Source organism: Netta rufina (assembly GCF_964035555.1).
Source record: "Netta rufina genome assembly, chromosome: 20".
Classification (NCBI taxonomy): domain Eukaryota; kingdom Metazoa; phylum Chordata; class Aves; order Anseriformes; family Anatidae; genus Netta; species Netta rufina.
Genome location: NC_140144.1, coordinates 9888520 through 9914877, shown reverse-complemented (window position 1 = coordinate 9914877; position 26358 = coordinate 9888520). Strand labels below are relative to the sequence as shown.

The following is a 26358-nucleotide window of genomic DNA, read 5'->3' as shown; positions in this document are numbered from 1 at the left end:
CCAAACACGGCATAAATAGCTGCAGAGCAGCGGAGCCGGTACGCAACATAAAATACGTCCATATTAAAGTGTGCACGAAGCCTGTGCCCATTACTGAACTCATTAAAGACAGTGATACTTTGTAACATACTCTAATCTTTAATATTCATAGCTTGCTTCATTTGCATATCATGCCATAAATAGTTGAAGCAGAGGTAAAACACAAAGCGCTCTACTTGCATTTCTAATTATGCCTAAAATCAAATGTAAATCACAACACATCCAAGACAGAAAATATTAAATTTGCTGTCTCTCCATTAAAATATTAAAATAAATAATAAAAAAACCCAAACCAATTATTTTTTAGGAAGAAAATCCAAAGCACGGAGCCGGGATGACCCTGTTCCGAGCAAGGGCTGCGGTGTCGGAGCTGGGCCCGTGGCCGTGAGCCTGGATGTGGCTGCAGCGACCCCACTGCCCATCCCGCTGCTCCCTGGTGCTCGCCCCGGGTTTGTGCCATGTTTGCTTCCCTGTTTGTTCTCCTGTGCCCCATGCACCAAGCCCCAAGAGCTGCAACCACCACCGAGCCGTGCTGCAGCTGCTCCTTTGACCTTGGGCTCTGAGGGAACAAAAGCAGCCCTTCTCCGCGGGGAGGCTGGGAAATCTTAACCCGAGGAGGTGAATTTGGAGAATCGGATTGAGATCTAACTTGTGCTGCAGTGCTGCAGGCTGCTGGTGGCGGTGTGGGTGCGGAGGGACACATGGCCCTGCTGGATGGAAACCTCACAGCTGGGGAGTGGCCCCAAAGCCCATAGCGGGGTGCTCAGCACCATGTCTGGGTGACTCTGAGAGCTCTCCAATGCCCATGGCTCCACAAACATCTCCCCAGCCCTGCTGCATCGTGTGGCAAAGCAGCCCCAGCACCCAGCACTGCTGCCTGGGGATGCCCGAAGCCTTCCTCCCCATCCCCCTCCTCCTCCTCTTCTCCCAAGTTGCTGCTAACGACAGGGAAGTGCAGCGACCACAGCACTCTGAATAAAGTTCTGCAGATCCATGGCCAAAAATTTCATTAAAATCTATCTAACCAGGTTTTGGAGAAGTGGGGCAAAAATTGCTTCTGCCAAAAGGCATTTTTGGAAGCCCCCAGACCCACACGCAGGATGGAGGAGGATGGCCCATGGCTTGCCACCAACCACCTCTGTGCTCCCCTGTCTTTTACCCCTGGGCCTGCAGCTGCACACTGTGGCATAAGGAAGGGCTGCCGAGGGTGGCTGCCCTCAGGGAAAAATGCACTTTTAAATCACTTCAGCTGGGACTGCTTGGGGATCCTGGCGTTTGCAGCACCCCAAGATCCCATCGCTGGCGGGCTCGGAGCCTTTTGCCACCCCCAGGCTCTTGCATGACACCGGCGCTTCTTCCTGCTGCCTCGCCAGGCTTCTTCCCAGTTCAAGAAAAATGCCGTAGTTGTTCTACCACAGAGCTAAAGTATCTCTTCAGCAAGATCTACCTCCAAAGAATTCCAGAGCAGTAATTAAATTTAACCCCGAAAGGTGAGTGTTTACTCCTTTGTCCCGGTTAATACAGCTGGCATACAGAGAGAAGTGAAAGCGAGCTGCTCAGTGTGCAGAGCTTTTTTGCTGTTCATATGTACCCTGGCATTTTGCCCGGACCTATTTTTAAGCCCATTTACTAGAAATCCCACAAATTAAAGGAAATACGGATAATGTTGTAAGAATCCTTTGGGCCAAATAAAAGCTACACATAATTTTCCTTGCGCATCAGACTAAGATCCTTAACCACAAAAACCAGATTTCCCCAAAGCTCTTTTGCAACTGCGAGAGAATCTCGTTTTGTAAAAAAAAAAAAAATAATAATAATAAAAAAAAAAGGTGTTCCGATTCCCGGCTGGATGCCGAGGGGCAGTGCAGCAGGTGGCATGAGGCACGAAGCGGACACCGCCAGGCCCAACAAGGCCGCTGGTGATGGCAGTGGAGCCTTCAGGGAGTGTTTATACATGTAGGGAGCCATTAGATGTGCCTTGTGGGGTTTTTGTCTGCACGGAGAGCTGTGTGGCCTCCAGAGGTGTGAGGCCTTGCTTCCCAGCTCGGTCCCAGCCATGTGTGGCGCATGCAGAGCATCGTATCACAGGGAGGCCCCAGTACATCCCAGTCCCGCCCAGCCCAGCCTGGACCCACTGCAGGACCCAGCCCCAAAATGCACACTGAGGGCAGTGACAGGAATCACAGAATGGTTTGGGTGAGCCCACACAGAGCCACAGACACGACCCCACCAGCCCAGGCTGCCCAAAGCCCCCCCAGCCTGGTCCTGGATGGGGCACCCACAGCTCCTCGGGGCACCCTGGGCCACACCTCCCTCAGAGCGACCAATTTCTTCCTAATATCTGACCTAAACCTTCCCTCTTTTAGCTTAAAACCATCCCTGCCACCTCCAGCTCATAAAACTGCTCTAATCAAGCTCTAACAAAGCCATTCTCTGCGCCTGTAGCAGGTGGGAGTCCAGTGATAAGAAACGGGTGAGAAAAGTGCCCACAGCCAGGCCGGGACGGAGGCAGCCAGATCCATGCTGACCCCAGGAAGGGACTGCAGTGGGAGCAAAGTGCGGGCGTTAAAACCAAACCAAACCAAACCCAAGCCAAGAAACACACACCTGGGATTTAAAAGGAAACAAGCAAGCAGGTATGTTTCAACAGAATTCATAAAACAAGCATAAAAAGCCCCAAACCACACCAGTAAACGCGGCTTTTGGGGTTAGTCCTTGCGGGAGGGGGCTTCGCTCCCTGCAGCTGTGCGGCAGCAAGGTGAAGCAACCCTCATTAAACCTGCCTCTCCTTTCGGCCTCGTTCCTCCCCAGCAGTCCCTGAAAACGTCCTCCTCGCAAACATTTCAACCTCCTTTTAGAAAGAAAAATAATTACGCAGGGGAATAAACACTCCCCTTCTACAAACGCACAGAAGTGAGCAGTTAAACACGCAACTTCGGGAACTTTTCCAAGATTTATATGTTTTGCATGAAAAGCAAATGTTTTTTTCCTGCCTGGGAAAACATTTAAATGCCACGCTTAGGAAGCCAAGTCCGTTTGTTCCTGCTCGATGCTGCTTCTTGGGCAGAACCCAACCCGAGCCTCGTGCAGCCCAGGGACCGGTGCCCACCCCGTGGCCGAGCCCCCGCAGACCCTACACAGATGGGGCTCATCAGTGCCGCCCTCCTCGCTCCCCCCACGCAGCCGGATTCAGCCCAGACATGGGGTTTTCCACCCCTGCTCTCCGAGCAGAGGAGGCTCGGCAAACCTGGAGCCTTCCCCTGGTTAACAACCCAACCGGGCCATGACCCCAATCCGTTCTGCTTTCCTGGGAAGAGGAGGAGAAGGAGCTGGGAAGGAAGGGGTGAGGCTGAGCCTGGGAAGAAGGCAGGAGGATGCTTTACTTTTATTTCTCTCTATCCTACTCGACTTTTAACTGGCAATGAATTGAACCAGCTCTGGCCATGTCGGTAGCCACGAGCTGCCTCCTCATGGGGCAGGGCTGCCCCCCGGGCTCGGCTCCCCTTCTCTGCCCCCGAGCAACACCAGCAAGACCCTAAAATGTGGAGCTCTGCCCAGTCCCAATGCCAAGTCCTCGCTGGGACACCTGAATGCTTGTCACCGCAAAGCCCTCCTGCTTTTTGCAACAACACGGCAAGTGATTTCCCTCTATTTTCCCACTTATTTCTATATTTTTAAAATCTTTCTGGCCAGTTAGACCAGAACCATCACAATTGCGAAATCCAGGAAATGTGCTGCAACACTCTGTAATACTTGCAAGGCAATTAGCCAAAAACCTCACACAAATAAGCTTTTTTGCCACACCATTCTAACCACCAAGCATTAACCCATTTCTTAGGAAACGACATCTGCTGAAATAACTTCCTAATCTAGGATCAGGCATGGAAAAAGAGCCGCCGCAGTATCTCTAGCCCGTGGTAAACAACATCTCCAGCCAGAGCTGCTCCACCAGAAGACCTCAAAGTCACCCTGGCTGAGTGCATGGCTCGTCCCGGGCTCTGTCCCCAAGGCATCAGCTCGCCAGGAAAGCTGGCACGTGGGGAGTTTTCCCTGCAGCATCCAGGCACCGGTGTATGGAAACACGGCACTTCCTCAGAGAGCCCGTGGTGGAGGCGATGGCAGGAGCAGCCGAGGATTTTTGGGATGGGGATTTGCACCACTGAGCTCTGCTTCTGTAGGACCCGAGCTGAACCCGACTGCGTTAGAAATAAATCACAGCACAGGCAGGACAGCTCCCAGGCAGTAACTGGGAAGAATAAAGAAGCCACTGGGCAATAACGCAGACAGCTTGGTTCAATTTCAAACCTCAGCGTTTACAGGGCTTTTTTTTAACTTGGGAAGATGTCAAAATATAAGAAAAATTAAGGTTCATGATTTGCCCTAGGAAACTGTTATCATCTACAGATAAACTGAGGCAGAGCACGATAACACAACCAGCACCACACGCTGAACTAGAGCTCACAGGCAGCCAGACACAATTATGCTCAAATATCTTTCCCTATTCCAGATTAAAATAGCAGCTACGGTTCTGCGTTATTTATTACAACTCATTCCCACTCTCATTCTCTCTCCCTGCTTTTCCCTCTCCCCCATCCTAAAAAGCCAATAAAATAAAATAAAAAGCTTCCTTTTGGGAACGTGGTGGTAATAACGCCGCTACCATCTGTTGATAAGTCCAAGGACCTGCACGGGGAGGAAGCAGAGTGCGCAGCTGAAAGGGAGTCAAATGTTTGCATGGTTTTATTGAGAAATGAAATCCAGCTTTAAACATAGTAAATCGGAGACTATTCTGAATCACCTCTTGAATTTTTTAATGCTACTCCTGGGAGCACTGAAGGTAAATATGTTAATTTGACTTCAATCACGGTTCAGGAAAAAAAAGCGCACTGTATTAGTTTAGGGTACCAAGTCTTAAAACTATTCATGCATTTCTGCATATTTTATACTCAGCAAATAAAGTTCCAAGGTTCTATAAGGAGGCTGCGAAATTATTCGGAGTAAGCAATAATGAGGCGTGCATTATATAAGGCTGATACTAATGGCAATCTATTATTCAAATTTAAGAGTTATAGCAGCTACATCCCGCACAGCCCTGCGCCTTTCCCCCAGCTGGAAGGGGATGCGGCACCCGGGGGGCAGTGGGGTCCCCAAAATTCCTCCCAGCCAGCTGCCTGCCACACAGCCATGCACATACAGCGTGGGTCCCCAAGGCTTCACGTTCCTTGCACCATGCTTTGGCGTAATGGATCTCCCAGAACGTGTTGGCATTAAAAAATTAACGAGGTTTCAAGTTTGCGCGCCTTAGCGATCCTCGCGGCTCCCTTGCCTCTTGATTTCTGTCGTGATACCCCACTCTGGAGGCAAGGAGGATGGAAATTTGACTGGCATGGTAAAAACTCACGTGCTTTCCTTCGTGTGCTCACGTGGGACACACCACGGCCACCACCCAATGCTTGTCCCGTGCCTCAGCTCCACACCTTTCTCTGCCCTGTCCCACACATAAGCACTGGTGGCCAAACCACCACAAAAAGCAGGGTTGTGACTTCTGGGGGCTGAACTGGTGCCCAAAGGAGCCCCAGGAAGAAAAGGGTAACTGCACCCTAGTGCTGCTAACAAAGTGAGCTCCTGATTCCGTTAAAAATAAAGGAAAAGGACACCAACCCAGAATTTGGCTCGTTTTCCTCTTTCCTACATATTTCGGTGAGCATCAGAAGGAGTCTCTGGGGCTGTCAATCTGTAGGTGACAAGCACACACAGAAATAGTCGCGGCAGGAGGGCTGAGGAGCGGCAGCAGAGCGGTGCCTCCACGTTTAACTTGTTGCAGGCTCCCCTGGCCACGCTCCCTGACCCCACAGAGGGGCCGGGCACGCAGGGACCCATGGAGGGAAGGCCCCTTTGCCTCAAATGCAAAATTACAGCGTTCTGCTGGGGTACAGCAAAGGTAGTTTTTTAACAGAATGTGTAAGTTTAGACCTGAAAAGTGTTATTCTGCCTGGCCTTGGCCCCGTACCCCTACTCTGAGGTGGGCTGGGTGCAGCCACCGTGACCAGCAGGAGCTCGGCACCAGGCCCCACAGAGGAGCAGGAGGCTCCAGGCCCTCCTCGCCCGCACAAATGGTGCCCACCAAAAGCCACAGTGAAGCACAGCTTGGCTCGGTCCAACCTCGACTCCCTCAGCCCCACCGCACCATCCGTGCACAGAAAGGCGGCTTTTCAACCCAAAACAGCCGAGAGAAAGGAGCCGGCACCGGCGGGCACTCGAGGGAGGCAGCAGGGCCCCGCTCGCCACAGGGCCGCTTCACACGCCAGCCCCTTGGTATTTTTTCCCAGAAGGAGAAACAGAAGATGCTTTCCATAAGCAGACGATTTCAGCAGCTAATTTTACCATCACTTATGGTCGACTTTATGACTAAGATTTCATGCTGACTATATTAATCCTGTCAAATCTCAGAGTGAGAGAGAAATGATACTGTATATTTTATGGCTGCAATAACTTCTAAGCCATTAGACATGCATGCTGACATGAAAGTAATCAAATTGATTTTTTCCCCTATTACAATGAAGAACTTTGCATGAGCATATAGCCTCCCTGGCAGAGGAATGAAACCCCAAGAACCTTGTGCTCGCTCAGGAAATTAAGAAATCACCACAAGACATTGTTCAGAAATTTGGGCATTCTGCTTACTTGCATGTTGTTGTCACTAAAGCAGAAAGGCACACGCTAGTCGAGCAAACGACCAACAAAAGACAACGCAAGGAATAATTTGAGGTTTTGGAAACAAGGCAAACATTGCAGCAGTTGCAATTAATTGCCTTCCGAGCATCAAAGGCTCCAGCGTGCCGTTGTTAACCTCGCCGGGTGCGCCGAGCCCCTTGCACAGCTTCCTTGCCACGTTCTCAGGTGTTAAATATAAAAGCGAGAACAGATCAGAGGAAGTTCAGACGACTTCTCGGGAAGCCCCGAAGACCTGGAGGCACTAAGGGATGCAGCACGGTGCCGTAATGAATAGCTCAAACCCCCCCAAAGCTGAGCACTGGGAGAGCTGGGGCCAGATCCAGGTGCTCGAGGTGGCAGCAGCTCCATCCAGCCCTGCAGCATGGCCGGGCTGCGCCGGGGGAATTGGCAGACGGTGCTCAGCTGTCACCCTGTAAAAAGTCACTTTTCTCCTGGGGAAAAAGCAGCTGATCCCCAGGGGTGAGACGAGAGCTTAGATCCACAGGCAGAAGCGCTGCTGGAAGCTCATACCAGCAGCAGGAGCCCACCGAAGGCAGGGATGGGACCGTGCTGCGGGCAGGAGCCCTCTGCTCCCCCGTGCTGCTGTCCCCTTGTACTTACATGGGCAGGAAAAAAGAGATCATTAAAAATAATTGTTAAAAATGTAAGTAAGCCTTTAGTTTTAAATTACACTTGCTCTGTGGTTGTGTTTTTTTTTAAACCCAACTCATAATTACACCTGGAACCACGAAACCTTTCCTTAACTACAGCAATTACCCGGGATTATGATTTAAGACCTTTAAACTGAGAGACTTGTAAAGTTCTGCAGAAAGTCAGCTCACAGCCATCCACCCCTCTGACGGGCAGACAAGGCACGGGACAATGGGTGCTGGGTGTTTTTTTATTTTATTAGTCTTTATTTTAAATATAGATGTGCATGTGTGCAGCTTCTCTGGGTTAGCAAAAGAATCCTGCATTTAACCTGCACGCATTTAGTTGCAAATCAAAATGCTTCAGTAGCTCTCTCTCTACCAACAGCAATCAGTTCTGTCTTTATTTTTCTAAGCAAAAACTTGGAAGTACAGAAATGTAAAACCACAGCTACAAGGATCACTTCAACCAAGACTTGCAAAATGCCAGCTCTGGTGAATTAATTCAGCCCGTTACCCAAGGCATCTGTAACGTCATCTGAGCCGCTGCCGTCCAAGTGAGCAAAAGGTTTTCATAAAAGTTATTAAACAGAAGAAACTGCTTTTTGGGATAACTTTTTAGCTTAGTTCAGTTCAAATTTAAGAGTTAGCACCTCTCCCCAGCGACAGCTCACAGAAGCAGAGACTCACCCTTGTACCTTTAAAGCCTCGTTGCGCACCCCCTCCAATGCACTTTGTTACCCACTCCTTTACATCTTACCTCTCAAAAACCAAATAAAAGCAGCCTGTGACTTCCCCATCATCTCCTCTGTGCTCTGCCCGGGCAGCGGGACAGAAACCCTGCTTTGCTGCCCGTGCCACTTCTGCCCGTGTTTACCCACCGCATATTTTTTAAATGACCCCCTCCCGCACGGCGCGCTGGGAGCGGCCGCGCTGCACGCGTGACTCGCGGCGTTACGGCCCAGCACCAAGCTTGTCTCTCTGCCCACATTCCTCGGCAGTGACCGCATCCCCCGGCGCCGTCCTCGCACGGACCCGCGCCCTGCCACGTTACCCGTGGCCGTGGGGGACCGGGGCTGGCACCCAGTGCACCAGGGGCAGCCGCGAGGGCTTGCTCCTGCTGCTGCTGCACCTCCTGCAATCAAGAAAGCACTTTTTTTTCCTCTCTTTTTTTTTTTTTTTTTTTTAATCATATATAAGCAAAGGCTTTCCCAACAGAAGGGGACCAGGTGACACCTGCAGTGATCCCAGCCACCCGGCACACACCGGGGCAATTTGGGCAGCCAGGCACCGGGCCCCGCTGCGGAGCGCGGCGCTTGTTTTGGGGCGGTGCGGTAACTGTCCTCCCACACACCCCTCCCGGTCTGGCCACCGCTGCCTCGCTCAGAACACAAGCACGCTATTCACCAGAGGGTCCCTTTAGCCAAATTGTGACAAAATTATGCTTTAAAGTTATTAGACAAAACACCCAACCCCATAGTTTTGCAAAGGTAGACGAGGTCTCCCGGGAGAGGCGGCGAACAATATCAATGAGTTTCTCATGACCTTACAGAGATTGCCATGACAACACGGTTTCAATCCTCCAAACATGGATATATTCATTTGCACCAGTGTGATTGAGAATAATTAGAGCGAGATTCTCCGCGCTGGGGAGACCGGGAGCCACAAAGCGGCGGCGACGCCGCGGCCGCACAGCCCTGCACGGAGCTCAGCCCGCGCCGCGCGATGGGGGAAGCGCTCACATTGAAATGTAAAAAAGAAAACCCACAACACTCTTTAGAGCCGTGTGACCTAATTCATTATAAAGAATGTCAGTTAGCAAACCTCTTAAATAAAACATTAAGCTAGAGGTAATTTGAAGCCTTGTGGATTTTGTTTTACTCAATTATTTTCTAATGCTTCAAGTTGAAGAATAAATATGCAGAAATAAAAAAAAAAAATACCAAGGGTTTCATTTAATTCTTTTGCAAAAGAAATGAAGACATCCATACTAAAACAAAATACCCTCTACCAAGCCAGATTTTTAATTAAAACTTTTAAGTCCTACAAGATTCTTCAAGGTTGCAATATCTGCTTTGGTTTCTTTGGGCTGAAGCTCAGCCGCTCGCTGATGCCAGGCTCTGAGTCAAGGTTCTTCCACTCCAGCACGAGGGAGAGGCAGGGGATGGGCAGCAGCGGGGCAGGTGGGGACAAAGCCTGCAGAAGAGCAGCAGAGGGCAGAGGACACCCCTGATGTGCACGATCTAATGCCAGGTTTACTGGGAAGGGGGGGAAAAACAACAGGAGGGGACTTGATGATCAGTGCTGCCAATGCTCTTCTAGGAGATACCATCAAACCCAAGGAAATTCTGCCTCGTTCTACTGCAGCCTTCATGCAGAGCTTAGGCTTCCTTATAAAAAAAGTAAGTTAGAGGCCAGAAAAGTCTGCCTTTAGCTTAAAACTCCTGGGCAGGGTTTCCTGAGCCCTTGCCTCCATCCCTGGGCACCCAGAGCGGGTGCAATGCACATGAAGACGGGGAGTTGTGGCCACCACCCCCAGCCTCCCTCAGATAGCATTCCCGAGGCTTCCATTTATGGGCTTTTCCAAAAGAAAAGGAAAATCAGCCATTTATATGCAGGAGCGTTGTCTTATTCTCCAACTGCAGCAGTTCAGGGGAGCAAACTTCCCTCTGCCCCATTTACAGCACACATTCCTGGATACAGACACAGCGCAGAGCATCCCTGCTGCCTCCGCGGCGCAGCACCGGCAGCTGCTTGGTGGCGAACGGCAACAGCGCGGCAATTTAGGAAGAAGGACGGCCCCTGCGTCCGGCCGAAAATACAAGGGGAACACTGGGAAACAGAAATTAATGGTCTGCTGCGACAGATTAGCCTGCTGTCTGGGTGAACCCAGCACCGAACACAACGGCACGGGTGGTGCATCAGCACCCCAGCCCAGCTCCGGCCCTGGGGACGGATCCTGCCCGAGCTGCAGCAGACACGTGCAGCTTTTCTTCCAGCCCACGTGGATCTGCAGGGATGGGGGGTGTTGGTGGGACAGCTGCCCATCACCCCCCAACCTGAACCGTGGGATCGGCACGTGCCTCCAGAAGAGCCTTGGAGCAGAAATGAGGAGAGCTGGAGCTGCGCTTGGATGTGCGCGTGGCAGCGGCACCATTTTCAAGGGGACACCAGGAAGAGGTTTGCAGGAACGCGCTCAGCAGAGCTCCTCCACGCTGCGAGGGGAAACATCCAGGAAACGAAAACCCCGACGATCAGATATGCCTTCCTGCCACCGCGGTTAGAGCGGAACACCTCGCCGCTTTGATTCATCCTTTACACAAACCAAACCAAACAAAATAACAACCCAAACCAAACACTCCTTTTCCCGAAACTCAGCAAGCAGGCTGCAGGGAAATGCCTGGGGCTGACCAGGGGCCAGCTGCTGCCACCCCTTGCCTCTGCCACCCCTCGCCACTGCATCAGCTGCACCTCGTGGCCACTTTTGGGGTGCCCCAAGTTCTCCTGTGCGGTGTTACCCAGTTGAGCACCAACACACACAAGTCCTTCCGAGATGGACAGGCCCTGACGGATCTGCTCCTCTGCACACTGCAGCAGAGCAGGAACAAGGATTAGTATTCACCCGCTAATAACGGGGAAACCCTGCAGCTAGAGGTGGAGTCGGTCGGTGCCTGAGCATCCAGCCTAAGTTGCTTGATGAATGCTAACTATGACTTCCAGCTTATTTATCTAATTTGGTTTGATTTTTAAAATATTGAGTTATCTAACCAGACAAAAAAAAAAATAGTCTGAAAATTTCCCGTGCTGGTGAAAACTCACTCTGCTACTTTACGACAGGATAATTCAATATATATCTCTGAATATTACTGACCTTTCTCAATCGCATTTGTATTGAGAAATGCCTAAAGAAATTTCAGGACAAAGGCTACAGTTTTTCAAAATGGTCTGAAGTGCCTGAAAAACGGGGTTCTGCAGTGAATGAGCCTTTTCAGCTCCCACTGCCATCCACAGCCTGTAAATATTTTAGCCATATGAGCTGGTTACAATATTTATTAGGGTCTATTTTTGTTGATCAATCCATACAGCAGAACATCCGATACCTACAGAACGACCCAGTGGAGTCTGGTTTCTGTACCGGGAGCAGATCAGAACCGATACAAGGAGTTTCTAACACAAAAAAAGAAATGGATGAGGGATGAAGTCAGCGGCCAATTCACCACGACTTCAGCAAGGGCTAGGATCTCCTGCAGGAACGTGCTGATGCTCAGAAACATGAAGCGGGCAGGGCTGGAGCAGCTCGGGGCAGGACGAGCCCTCGCACCAACAGTGACCATTCATGGGGGCTTGAAGCAATGTCCTGAGCACACGAATTCTCCCCCTGTCCCCCTGAACCCACGAGGTACAATATCCCCCCCTCACGCAACCCTGCCCTGGTTTTAAAATTCATATTTTATCAGCTTGAGTTGAGAAAATCCAGCAGAAAGGCACAAATGGATTGTGCTAGTAAGCAGAAAAACTGTTACATCTTCTGAATGTAATTTTGCCAAAAGCTTCTGCACAATTTTTTTTTGTCACGCTTTGCATTATGAAGGAAATTTCTTTTTAGAAGAACAGGAGAGCGATTTGCATAATATTCTTTGCAAGTTAATATCAGCCTCTGATAATGATCTCTGCATAATGCAAAAACGTTTGAGAAGACTGTTACAACACTAAGTAATCATATTTTAAATTATGTTTCCCTTTATAGAAAGGTGTTGCAAAAACACACAGACATGAAATCTGTCTGTTGAAGTCCTCAGCACCACCTGACCATCTTCCCACTATTCTACTGTTACATATTGCAACACCGCCTTTCAAAATCTTACAAAACAAAAATTACGCTGCAACAGTCTGGCTTCACAGAAGGCAGAGCTTTTTCCTGTGCCGATGCTACGGCGCAGTAGATTTCACAAGAGCCTCTGATGTTCCCTGCCAGTTAAGCAAGGAGCCGCAAATTAAGCCGTAACACAATTAGGCACGCCGCATCAGCGCCGGGCCGGTGGTGGCACCCCCAGTAGGCCGCAAAGCCCCTCGTGGGTGCTGGAAATGGGGACCCCACAACCCCTGACGCTTTGTCTGGGATGCTCTCGACCCTGAGCTGACTGCTGGCAGCCCCCGAGCCCCCCAGCAGCTCGCTGGGTGCTGCTGAGGTGCTAATTGTTGGTGTTAATCAGGCCGGGAGCTGGCCGGGAGGGTTGGGGAGAGGCCGCCTGCTCCTGCAGGCCTCATGGCAGCTCCTGGTTGTGGGCACAGAGCGTTTCCCTCTAGATTTACCTCCCTACATCTAGGGAGGGATGTGGGTGGGAAGGTACCGGCCTGGTGTGTTACATGGGTACCGTGCCACCGGGGCCTAACAGCCACAGCCAAGAGGTTCAAACCCCAGCTAACCACAACCCACGTCCCCAGCACGTGGTGGGGCAGAACGCTGAGGGCGTGTTTTGGGGTTTCTCACCTGGCTGCACGCGGCTCCAGCCGGCCTGCGGAAAGGAATCGATGCAGACAGTGTGGGGTGGGCAATGGGTTTGCCCCCTGCAAGCCTCGAGACCAGATGGAAAGCTCACGAACTGCTTGACGGACATGGGAGGAAGGAGCAGTTTGCAGGTGGAAGGGCTGCACTGGTTTTTCAAGGCGGTTGAAATAAGTCACGACCTTCACTATTTCAAACCTTAAAACCTTAAAATGGCTTCAGGCTGCAGGCTCTGCTCGGGATGCAGCCCATGAGCGAGCCCCAGAGCTCACCCTGACATCCAGCGAGAGATCCTGCCAGCCTGCAGCAGATCCCTCACCCCCAGGCAGCAGCTCCTGCCTAGCTGAGCACCACGCAGAGCCCGGCCAGCCTGAAGCCTGAAGAGACTGCATCTTTATAGGAAGTACGTGCTGGGATTTGGTTAAAAAATAAAATAAGTATTTGTGGTCTGGGTGAGATCTGCAAGCCTTGATAACAGCTGAACAGCTCTGGGCTGCCTGCAGAGAAGGATCTATCTGTGCAGGCAGCAGCCACAAGTCCTCCCTCTGCATTGCTCCGTACACGAGGAAACTTCCTAAATTTGACTGTGAAAATATTCACAAAGATATCGAGTGGCTGGGAACTTGCCACCACTCTCTTCAGGAGCGCCTGTTCTATCAGGGCTACAGGACCAGAAATGCCAACACCATGCAAGGATATAACAGAGCCTGTGTGCCAAAATTGGCATTGCAGTCTGGAAACAGGAGCATCACCATCACCAGTGGGTCCAAAACCCTGCACAGAGCTGAGCTGAGGTGCCTCAGCTCTGCCCTGACTGCAGGTATCGCAATCCTGCTCGCTGCTTGCACTGCAAAGCCGGAGCATTAGATGCAGGCTGAGGCCAAAGTAACATGTTCATGGTTGCACAACGGAAAAAGAGAGAAAAGGAGTAAACAGTTGTCTGAAAAAGAGAGTTATTGGATTTCTTCAAGTGACTTAAAATGAAATTCCCACAGATTTTATTGGGCTGCTCAGGTTATCGATCCTGGCGTGCTCCTTTTCAGGTCTGCAGCACAGCAGCTCACCTCGCCGTGCCAGCAGCGCGCGCTGGGGGACATTTGGGGCTGCTTTGTTCTGCTCCCTCTCCTTGGCCCACGACTGCCGGGCACATTGCTGGAGCGAGCCAGGGATTTCCAACAGCGACGCCTTTGTTCCCTGCTCGGAGGTGGGAGAGAGCAGGGGAAACCCCCGTGCCCCTGGGGAAGGGGAGCACACACCACCACGGCCCCCAGCGCCTCCTGGGGCCGGCCCCATGCCCTGGGGGTGCTGTCTGGGCAGGGACACACCAGGACAGCTTGCTGCCACCTCATTGCCCTGGTGATGGCTTCCACCCCCGTGCCAAAGGCAGCCTGCTCCATGAGCAGAAATGCCTCGGGCTTGGCCCACGGGTGCCGCGCTCCTGTGCACGTCACGAGCTCGTCTGACCCACGGAGCTGCACCGAGGTGGAGCTACGCTCCGTGACCCTCGTGTTCACATCACGTGAGATGATTCCGAGTCCCTGCCCCGAATTGTCAGGTTATAAATTCAGGCAATGCCTAACCACTTGACACGGAACAACAATGTTACGCATTAAATTATTTACCCACTTCAAAAGGAGATAAAACACTTCAAAATCTGCACGCAAACGGTGAGCTCAGAACTCAAGGCAGCTCTGGATCACCCAACACTGTCCAACGTGGAGTCCCTTGTGGGGACCTGCCCACGGCTCCACAGGACGTGAACTGAACCCCAAGCAGCCCCACTTTCCCCCCGGCCCTGCAGAAGTCCCAGCTCCGGACGGTTCGGGGGCTCAGAAGGGTCCTGCTCAGCACCACACCACCACCTGCCCTGCACGGACAGTCCCACTGCCCTGCAACCTCCCAGTTCCCACGTAGCTTCCCTGAACCCCTGCTCGCAGCAGGGAGGCGAGCAGGGCTGGGACACCACTCCTCTGGGCTGCCAGCCAGCTCCCTCATCAGGACGCGCTCATCCTTTGACTTCACAGCTGATCCCCTCACCTTACTGCCTCATTCAGCGGCACACCCAGCCCATTGCCAAGCCCATTGCCAAGCCCATGCCCCGTCCCGCTGCTGAGAAAGCCTTCAGCAAGGGATCCGCGCTCACAACCTTCCCCAACACCCTGCAGGAGGTGCAGGAGATGGGCAGCTCTTAGCACACAAGGAAAACGTCCAGAAACCTTCAAGAGAAAGCGCCCAGGCAGCGAGCACGGCTCGGGCCGAGCAGCACAGAGTGTTCTAGATGGGCTGGAGGCTTGGCAGGGCTCGAACGGCCAGGCGCAGCCCGTGGACCTGGAGAAGCCATGGCACAGTTCCTAGGAGCCGTCTGATGAGTCAAGAAGTCCCGTTGTTCGGCTCGCTGCACGGCCCGAGGATTAGCCAACCCTTCTCTTCAGCCTACCCTGCAGCTGGGGGGGGGTGGGAGCGCTGGCCCCCTTCCAAATATTGTGCAAACTGCCGAAAGCCTATTAAAAATAATTAATAATCATAATCGCCCAACCTCTAGAAACACCGTTTTGGAGGAAGGGAGAAAACATGAAGCCATAACAACAAATTATTTCCTCTTTTCCCATATCCCTCCCAAACTCACCAGCACCCGACGCGACGCCCTCGCCACGCAGAGCCCTGCTGGCAGCAGGACCCCACAGCTCGTGGGCTTTTTATTCCTGCAGACACCCCCAGAGAGCCAAGGCGAACTTCCCAGCTTCTCCTTTCTAAAAGGCTTCCCCCTCTCCCTCCTCTTCTTCCCCCACTCTTTTAAAATCCAATTATAGCACAGCTCTCTCAGCAGGGGTCAGTGTAGAATAAGAATCGCCAGAGTTAATGGACACAGGACCAAAAAAAAAAAAAAGATGAATGCCTAAATGGTTTCAAAAGTTGTATGATGCAGATTTCATTAACATTTTAATTGTAACGTATCTTTTTAATCTGCTTTCACACTAATGGTTTTATAGGCTTCAAAAAAGAAAAAACTGCTGACAACAAAAATATCAACATACAAAAATTAACAGAGAGAACTTGGGGCTGTAATGGGAAACGAACGAAATGCAGAAAGCCGTGTTAATGATGCATTAAGAGCAGAGACTGCTTAAACAAGAGTCAAAATTTAATGCTCCGATTGCGCGCCCGGGCGCCCCTTCCCCTGGCTCCTAGCGGGCCCCAGGTAGCATGACCCGAGGCAGGCACACTTTTATGAAAAAAAGGGTGTTTTAAACTTGTTGATTCACCTGATTTATTCCCGGTGATATACCAGAGCCACAGACCTGGATAAGGCTTTTTTCTGCTGTTGTTCTTATTGCCCTGCGTACGGATGGCTTTGTCCTTGCTCTGCAGGCTCGGGTACCGTGGCCACGGCAGCGCTCACGTGAAAAATGCAGTCATAACCCCTGGGCAAACTTAACTGGGAGACAGCTAAACCTGAGCAGCGGTGTTCTGGTAAGCACAGGCATGCGTCCACGACATCTGTGTGTATGAAGAGGCACGCACAAAAGGAGGAGGGAGCAGCAAAGCAGGCAGATGAAGTTTCAACACAAGTTTTCTTTGTGCAGAGCAGCGACCAAGTGGCACGGCCCCTGGCCGGGAGGCTGGCCTGCAGCTCAGACACGCTGCAAAAAATGAAGTAAAAGGCTGCAAAGTCAGGCAACGGAGTCTGTCAAAACTCGTCAGGAGGGCTGAGATCAGCCAGAGTGATTCAAACCCTCCGTACGGCTGTAAGCAATTCACAAAAACCTGAGTCTGTGGTGGGAGCGTGATCCCAAAGGTAACCCACAGCACGTCACCCTGCCCAGCTTTACTCCTGCGAAGGCTGCCCCAGCTGGTGCAGCCCTTCAAAAGCTTTCCAGGGAGCAAACACCTATGGGGAGGGTGAGCCCCTGCTCGTGGGCACCCCGATCCCACAGGCTGTGAGGGCTCAGCTCAGCACCTCCATGAAACGCCTGCACCCACGGGACCACACGGGTGCCAGGGCAGCGGGTGGGTGCCTCCTGCCCCGTGCTGCCCGGCCCCAGCTGCCTCTGCCCTCCCAAACCGAGCACTTCCAGCCTCCGAGTGTGCAAAACCTCTCTCCCCATCTCTGTCAGGCCACTGCCTTCCACGTGGGATGCCCCGAAATGCCAGCCGTGTTTACACACCTGCATCTCGTGCCTCTGCGCAGCATAATCCCTGCACAGCTTCGCGTGCTGGGAAGCACTGAGGGCTGAGCATTATCGCTCCTCGGTTTTGCCACTGCTGTATCTTCGCTAAACTGCGTCTTTTACGACATCTCCGCAGGAAATTATGGTATTCTCCAGCCCCGCTCTTGTTTTGCTAATGCCTCATATAATCGGAGCGTAAATGTTTGTCCTATGACAGCGAGAACTGGCATGTGAAATATGTACCCCCACACAATATATATAACCGAGGCTGCCATATGCTTCCCCAGTGGATAGCATGATACGAACGCGCTCGTGGAGCCCAGCCAGCGCTGGCACCAGAACACAGGACCCTTTCCACACAACTGCGCTGCCATCGGGCCCACGAGCCTGACGAAGCACAAGCTCGGTCATATTTAACTCGCAACGCTTCGCACACGCTGCTCCTCGACCCGCTGCCGAAATTCCAGCTCCAGATACCCCGGGATGAAACACATCCGTCTCCTTCCCCCGGGACCAACAGACCCCGAAGAGCCCCGATGGCTATGAATCGGACACCACGAGGAAAGAGGATTTTTCTCCTTTTTCCCCTCGTGATTAACGGGTCCCGATGCCGGCCGTATCTTGGTGGGGTCACGCTGCATCTCGCCCCGGTGCCTGTATATGGCCACCCCGACGGGTGTCGAGAATCGCTGCATCGGGATGGGGTAGGACCCGCCAAGTTACTTGTGTTCGAGTGGACAGATCGGAATCGCCCAGAAGTTTGAAAATCCACCTTTTTTTCCAAAAACTGTACCCATTTTCGCAGCCCCCCCCACGCCGGTTTGTTACTGGAGGGCAGCTGGTGGCTGCTGAAGCAGCAGCGGCGGCGATTTCTCCGCCCCATCCACCCACCTAAGGGAAAAAATGCGCTGAAATATTTGCCTCGATAGGAAACGAAACATAAAAATGTACTTGACATGCAAATTATATAAAGAAAAAACTGATGTGAGGACCTGCAAAAGGCTGAAGCAGAAGCAGGCTGTCTGCGAGCAGCGCTGGGAGCACATGGAGCACCGAGCCCGTGCCAAGAGCCATTTATCTTCATTTTAAGGGGTGGCGAGCTTCGGAGGGTCTCTGTCACCGCACCGAACAAGCGGCCACGCTCGGCACACATGGCCCAAGTCCTGCGAGCAGCTACAAGCACCCGTCCTGCCGCTGTCCCCATGGGTTTCAGCCCTCCGAGACCCCTCCGGCAGGGGAAGGGAGCCCGGCGAGCTCCCTCCATCCACCCGCGGCTCCGCGCGGCACAGGCTGTCCCCGCAGGATGATTTTTATTACCTCCGTCCCCATTTAGGAGCCATCACATGACAAAAAGGAGCGCAACGCCGCCCAGCTGAGCTCTCCCCGGGACTGCTTCTCCCTGCCCGGGATCGTGTCATGTTCACAAGTTTTCCCGTACCGGCAGCATTTGTGGGTACAAACGCTGTAGGATTTCATGTATATATATATATTTTTTTTTAATTTTCTGTTCTGCCTCCAAACATTTGCTTAAAAACAAGTTGAACTTAAAAAAAAAAAAAAATATCGCTAATGAATCACAGTTCCTAGCAAATGAGCAATTGCAGTTGACACAATGAATTATGCCTGAAGCAAGCTGGGAAGCATATTTTGCAAATGATCTCATCCACAGGCAAACCTGGCATGACACTTGATTTGCTAAAAAAGACACAAAGGCTGTCAAAATTCCTGTCACTTCGCAAATAAAGTCAGGTAGAGAAAACCAACAGCCTCACCCTCTTTAGCATGCTTAACCTATTTCTCAGGTTCTGCACTGGCTCGATTCAGAGGAGCCCTGCGCCACACACGCCCTGTAGGTGTTTCCATCCAAACTCGTTTGAGCCCGGTGAGAGCAGGAGGCCACCGGCCCTGCCTCGACCTCCCGAGGCGCTGCAGACCCCGAGGGATGCTCGGGTGGCAAAAAGCCCCTGGCTCAAACCCTAAGTTTGAGGGGCTAAGTGCAGCACGGCGCGGAGCTCTCCGGCCGTCAGGTACGCTGGGGAACTTCCATTTCAGTTTATTTTCCTGATAAAATCTTATTTTATTTTATTTTTACATTTCAGCAGAATGCTTGCATTTTTTTTCTTTCGTTTCATCCGACTAGACTCAAAGAAATGTAAAATAAAATTTAAAAAAAATTAAGGAAAAGGCAATTAAAGTGCTGCCCTTCCTTTCAGTTCTGCCCCGTGCTCTTCAGCATCACCGGGGCTCCCCAGGACCCACTCCTTTCAGCCCAGCCCAGCTGTTTTCCCCTCTGTAGGTCCCACTAAAAACCCGCCCGGCTCATAAAACCTGGGAAAAATCCAAACCTAAGGCTGAAGCCTCATTCTAACCCCATTTTGTCAGGCCTGGGTATTTTTAACCACAGGCATTGTACAGAGCAAACCAGCAGCACAGTCACATCACCGTTTTGCAGGGTTGTTTTGCTATGTTTATCCACAACCCAATGGGTCCGCACAATCCTTTACAGCACGCCCGCCTATCGCATCCGAGAGCCATGTACCAATTTAAGTGCTATTATGTCAATAAAGCCAGCTTTCAAATAAAGTACATATCTGCAGAGGTACGCAGCCCAGCTCCAGCCCTCCAGAAGGCCTGGCAGGGAAATCTGACTTTATAATAAGACGGTCTAAAATAAATATTTCCATTCCAGCGCGAGATGGTTTGCATCCTGACTCGGATAAGCGCACACAAGTCCAGAGGTTTCTCTGAAGCAGACCCAAACCCCTCCCGGACTGCAAAGAGCAGGCTCTCAAAGGGGTTTTTGGCCCTTCCCCGTGCACCCATCGGCGGAGCCGATGACCGTGAGCCGTGTGGCTCAGCACCACAGCTCCAGGTCTTGGCCAGGACCCAGTCCTGACCCGACCCCCCCCCCGAGCTTTACAGAAGGGCTTGGGCAGGGCGAGAGGATTTCTATTCTCCTGAATCGTTTAAGCAGCCGCTGTTGGAGTTCCCCCGACAAAGGATCTTATTTAACCGTGCCCATCTCCTAGTGATGGGCATGGAGGTTGAGAAAAGAAGGAGGAGCCCTGAGCAAGACAAACCTGAAAAAAAAACAGCGAGGGCAACTCGGGGATGGGGAGATGACCCCACGGCCACCCCCAGGCGGTGCACGGGGCCCTTTGCCCATGCAGGAGCCTGGAAACGAAGCTCCCCGCTCCCAGAGCACCAGAACCCACCCGGTGCCAGTGCCAAAACCCAGCGGCACCAGGCAGGTGCTCCCAGGCAGGCTCAATTCTGGCAGCTGTGAAAGTTTGGTGTAAAAGAGAGCGTGAACAGCTGGGTTTGGTATCACAGGTGTCCTTGGGGAAGCCCTGCAAGCGCCCAGCCTCTCCCAAAGACAACTGAGATGCTTTTGCCACAGCGGGCCCCGTACAGCGACGCGGAGACCTCCTGTTTATGCACTTACTGCAATCTGATTTCTCTCCAACTATTTGAATTATTTAGCAAGCGTTGGAAGTTTTCTCCCAGAAATTCTAAGTTTGAGAAATCCCTCCCTACCCTCTAATGCTCAAACATCTCAACTTTGCTCCCAGAAGCCTTCATTATAAGACCTCTACAGGAGAATAAAAGAACCTACGGCAGTCACAGCTGTCTTCGGTGCAGCGCAGAAGGACATTCGTTCTCAGAGGGAGGAGGTCAGGATCCCTAATTATTTTAGGTTTGCTGCTTACTTCAGCTCAGACTGTTATTACCTCGATTATCCACACCTTGAGGTCACGCACCGACTGTCCCAGGCAAGGCAAGCAACATCAATTCAACTAATAAGCAAACGTTTGGCTTTATCCTTTCTAGTTGAAGGCTTGTATGGAACGGGGAGCTTCCAGAGCCGCGTGTCCGGGGCGATTCCTGCGGGAAGCCCCCTACAACACGACCCCATCCTCCGGGGCAGGGAGGAGGCAGCGATGCCTCCGCTTTGTTTACCGCCCGCGCCTTCTACTACTGTTTAATATTTCAGCTGGAGGAGGCGAAGCAGCGTGCCAGAGCCTCAATTACGCGGGACACGAGGCGAAGGCTTGGCAGGCGCCGAGCACATCGGGGGGCTGCCCGCAGCCTCCCCAATGCCCCCCGGCAGGAGCAGGAAGGCAGCGCTGAGCCTCAGCCCCCAGCCCGCTGCCCAACCGAGCCTCCGCACCCCGACAGCCGGGGCAGGTGCCTCGCATCCGGCTTTTGGGGCACGGAGCCCCCCCTGGAGCCCCCCACAAGCTGCAGCCCTATGGGGGCGCAGGGCAAGCCCCATCCCTGCCGTCCCCCCCCCACTCTCCTGGTGCTTTCCACGTTGGCCCGGCTGGGCTCGCTTGTTCCCCGCCGTCCTTTTGCTTTTGTTTTCCTGCTCCTCCGCAGCGCCCCCCCCTCTTTTTTCCCCCCCTTTTCCCCCCCTGTGCCCGCAGCCCCCCGGCTGCCAACCACCAACGCGCCCCCCCCCTCCGGCACCTCCCTGCAGCCCACGGAGTGGGACATGCGTGGGGACCCCCCCTACACCCCAATAACCCCATAACCCCTATAATCCCCCATACCCCCCTCCACCCTCCGGCACACCGCATCCCCAGTGAGAGGGGGGGGTCCCCAAGGGGTGCACCCCCCCGCAGGATGGGGACACAGAACGGGACACGCGTGGGGACCCCCAACACACCCCTATAACCCCCTACCCCCTATAACCCCCCCTAAATCCCCGCACCCCTCCGGTATACCGCATCCCCGGGTGGGGCGGGGGTGTCCTTAGGGGTGCACCCCCCCCTCAGGACAAGGACACGGAGCAGGACACGCGTGGGGACCCCCCCGCACACCCCTATAACCCCATACCCCTTATAACCCCCATAACCCCCCCTAACCTCCGATACACCGCATCCCCCGTGGGAGGGGGGGTCCCTAGGGGGTGCACCCCCCTTGAGGACAAGGACACGAAGCAGGACACGCGTGGGCACCCCACACCCCCCTACAACCCCACACCCCTTATAACACCCCATAACCCTCCCCACACCCTGTACACCATATCCCAGCGGGGGGGGGGGGTCCCTAGGGGGTGCACCCCCGCTGAGGACAAGGACACGAAGCAGGACACGCGTGGGCACCCCATAAACCCCCCCATAACCCCCCTTAACCCCCCTCATCCCCACGAGGACCGGGGTGCGTGGGGAGGAGGAGGAGAAGGAGGAGGGGGGGGGGGGGGGTCCCAAAAACCTGCGCCCCACAACAGGACGGCGCCGCGCCGCGCCCCCCAACCCCGCTAGGAGGAGGGAGAGGAAGAGGAGGAAGAGGAGGAGGAGGAGGAAGGCTGTCCGGGGGTGAGGGGGGGGGCTCACCTGAGGGGTGCCGGCCCCATGGACGGGCGGCGCGGCGCTGCCCGGGGCCTAGCGGCGGCAGGAAGTGATTCCAGCCGCTCCTCGCCCCGGCCGGCCCCGGCCTCGCCCAGCGCCGCCGGGCGCCGCGCACAGGCGGCCCCCGCCGGGGGAGGGGACGGGGGAGGACCCGAGGGGGGTGAAGGAGGGGTTAAGGGGGTGTTAATGAAAGGGTACCCGGCTCCCCGTCGCGGTTTGTGGGGTGCCGGAGGGGCGCGGGACCGGGAATGGGGTTGGGGGGTTTGGGGGGTTTGGGGGGTTTGGGGGGGGGGGGGCGCGCACGCCGTGGATCCGGGGGGGGGTCCTGGGTGGGTGTCCCGAGGGAAGGTCCCGGTTTTGGGGAGGGAAAGGGGAAAGTGTGGAGGGAGGGGGGTTTTGGGGACTGTGCACTGAGGTGGTGTGGCTGGGTGGAGGGGTTGGGTGGGAGGCTGGTGGTGTGGGATAAATGGGGTTGGAAGTGGGAAAGGTGCTGTATGGCACGGCACGGCACAGTACAGCACTGCACAGCATGGCACGGCATTGCACAGCACGGCATGGCACGGCACGGCACAGTACAGCACCGAACTGCATTGCACAGCACTGCACAGTACAGCACGGCACGGCACTGCATTGCATTGCACAGCACAGCACTGCACAGCATGGCATGGCACGGCACAGGACTGCATAGCTCAGCATGGCACAGCACAGAACAGCATTGCACGGCACTGCACAGCACTGCATGGCATGGTACAGTACTGCACTGCATGGCACAGCACAGCCTGGCACAGCACGGCACAGCATGGCACAGCCCACTTGCCTGCAGTGCTCGCAGGGCCATTTCCTTCCCTTATGTGACAAAGTGGGCTGCAGTGCAGGGGGCTCTCGCTGCTCTGCCCCCTCACCTGTGCCCATCGCTCACCTGAGATTTGTGGTTTTGGGATCGGGGAGCAGGGACCAGGCAGGAGCTTGTGAGCCGCTCCCAGCGCTGCATGGCCCAGCTCCATGGTGGGGATGCTCCAGCGCTGTCCCCTCGGTGAGGAAATCCTGCAGGGCTCGCTCGGAGGTCGCACTGAAGGACAGGACGGTGTGACCTGCACGTGTCCCCATGGTGCAGCCCTGAAGTACCCGCTGTCTGCAGCAATCCCGTTCGCTGCCACCGCCAAAGCCAGCGCGGTGGTTTCCCAGCACCTTATCTGGTTTGTTTTTGTCATTAAGTCAGTTCTTGCCACCTACGACTTCCCACTTTCGTTGGCTCCTACCTGTGCTATCACAGAGTCGGTCCTGGGCACGTTCCCCAGCCTGGGCCCTGCTCCTTTGAACACCTGTGCAAATGTCCCACGGAGGGGGCACGACCCACAGGGGGGCTCCCACAGGCGGGGGGCACTGGCAGGACCCCGGCATCCCAAGGGACGGGGCTTGGAGTGAACACGTGCAGCACCTGCTCTCCTTGGGGAAGGGGCGACCGAGCTGTGGTGCTGGTACGAAGCACGGATGCTGCCTCCCCATAAATCACGAGGGAATTTGTTTTTGACAAAGTCCCTCAACGTCGGCAGTAAACTGACACCTGCACTGACCTCTAACTGCAGTCGCGGGCTAGAGCCCGGCCGGCCCCGTGTGCACGGCCTTGGCTCTGCTGGCTGCCTCCAGCTCTGCCCCATTCCTCCACGCCGTCTCCCTGCCATTTCCCTGCCACGGAAAGCCTTTGAAGCATCACAAAGAAAAGCGGAATTATCCGAAGGAGCACTGCTCGGGACTTGGGAACACGAAGAAATTTTCATTCCAAATTTCACTCTACAGCCTAAAAAGTCTCGTTTTGTTTTCTTGTTTCTCTAAGCCCTAAGTATTAAAATCAGTGAACCTATTTGCATGATTAAAGTGAGCAGTGTTAGCCCTATGCCTTCGAAATAAATTTCAAAGGAATAACAAAAACCTCTTTAAAGTATGAGCCTCTTTCTGTCTGCTTTGCATATAAGATTGTGTCAGAACTTCTTTGAATCTGGAAGTTTCTTTTCTCTCACACATTTATCATTTTGAGGCTGCCTTAAAATCTGCAAAGAAATATCCCCATATTTTAAAAATCAACATCGGATCCTTAGAGCTGCTCAAGGCTGAGGAATTTCATTAGCACTCGACACTTTAAAAAACAGTGTCAGGTCAGGACAAACACATTTTCTTTGCTGCGCAAGATAAAATTGTTTTTTTAGAAATGATGCATGAGAAATATGTCCCCATACCGCACTCGGAGATAAAGCAATCATAGTCCCCTTAAACGTGACATTCCCTGTTCCTCTTCCCTGTGCTTCACTGAGGGATCTCACCGCGATGCTCCAGGTCTGTCTGCACCCACCTGGGCACCCGCTCGCTGGCTCATGGGGGGGGCAAACAGGGCAAGCAGCCCACCCCGGGGGCACGGAGCAGCCGGGGGGGCTGGGGGCATCCTGCCCTTCCCCGGGTGCTTACATAGGACAGAAAATGTGGCTTGCCAAGGGCCTTTCCTCAGCTTCGGAGGAGAGCAGAAAGCCTGCTAATGCGCCAGCCCGGAGACCGCCGCTGCTCCCTTCAGCCATGGGCATTTTAAAAATGTTCTGTGATGGAGAAAGAAACATTTCTTAAGTACCATTTGATGTCTCCGAATGGCTCCAGGGCTAGAGAAAACATGTTTATTTACTACTGTGCTGAATTTAATGCAAAAGATTGGTTCAGAGACTAGAGGAAACAAAATAGGCAACATTTTCCGTAATGTCTGCAAAGTGTTCTTGGGATGATGAAAATATTTTCTTTCTTTCTCTCTCTTCCCTGCATTTTTTTTTAATCAAGCATTTCAAATTGAAGAACGGCTTGAGGGCTGAAGAAATCACTTGATAAAACACCCAACATTTACATTCTTGCAGGAGACAAGCTAACGTTTTATTTTTTTTTCTTCCATCCAAACAGTAGTTAGTGCAGCAGAGGAAATAAAACTGCAGCACGGCACATCTGCGTTAACCCTTCCTGGCTGCAGCTCTCACGTTAAACATTAGCCACCCACTGCAAAGCTTTAGAGATGCTGTTCCCTTTCCAAATCCCAGGCTGTAAGGACTCTGAGGATGGTTGAGATACCCTTTATGGTGCTTCCCAGCTTTATTTCTAAACACCTGCGTGAGGGAGCTGGGCTGCCTGGGTACCTCACCTGGAGCTGCCAGGGAGCCTATGGCAAAATCGTGTTGCACCACGACTCTGAACAAAGCCAGGGAAAACCAACTCGTTTTGTAGAGACGTGGCTTTCAAGCAAACTCCATAATGAGCAGGACCCACAAGATCTTTCCATTCCTCACACCTTCGGAGGGCTGAGAAACAGATCCGTGGCTGTAACAGGATGCATTCTTGTAGCTGGGACACAAGTTTGCTTTGCAGGTAGAAAAAGCGTTATCTACTTAGCCTAATACATGCAACCAGTGTTTGTCTTGCACTGTGAACTACAAGGCAATCTGGAAAGGAGAGAAAATTACTTGCTACCAGAAACCTTTCTTTTGATGGTACATTTAGCTAACACTTCAGCGTAATTGGTATTCATACGAGAGGAGAGGACACAGCAGCTGTATGACAGCCGTGCAAAGTTCAGGGGGATTAACACACCATCATGGATAGCAGTAAACGGCAAAGCAAAATGTATCCGAAAGCCTCGTTTACATATTTCATTTGTTTATGGCAGAGGGATTCGCCTGTTTCTCTCCCCACCACCCCAGCCAGGTGATGAGTGCTGGGTGCCCTGCCAGAGCAGGGACAGCCTTAAATGTCCCTGTGCAGAATCTGGCCAGCTGAAGGGAGCCAAGAGTGTGCTCCCAGGGGGTTTGCTGTGGGAGGACACACGGGTCCTGGCCATGGGGAACAGTGCAGACACCCAGTGACACCCCACTCAGCCACAAAGCTCAAAATGGGCCTGCAGT

The 26358-nt window shown here is 53.1% G+C and overlaps 1 protein-coding gene across 2 annotated transcripts in view; it reads right to left on the bottom strand.

Moving 5' to 3' along the window:
* The window catches only part of NACC2 (NACC family member 2), a 45875-nt gene extending 23323 nt beyond the window's left edge, over positions 1-22552 (bottom strand). Inside the window, exon 1 of one of the 2 annotated variants that reach the window (XM_084299066.1) lies at positions 22418-22552. The gene's annotated coding sequence lies outside the window, so the exon portion shown is untranslated. Of the gene's footprint in view, positions 1-18070; positions 18162-22417 lie in introns of those variants that run through there. The other variant, XM_084299067.1, reaches the window with a different exon arrangement.
* Positions 22553-26358: the final 3806 nt, after the last annotated feature.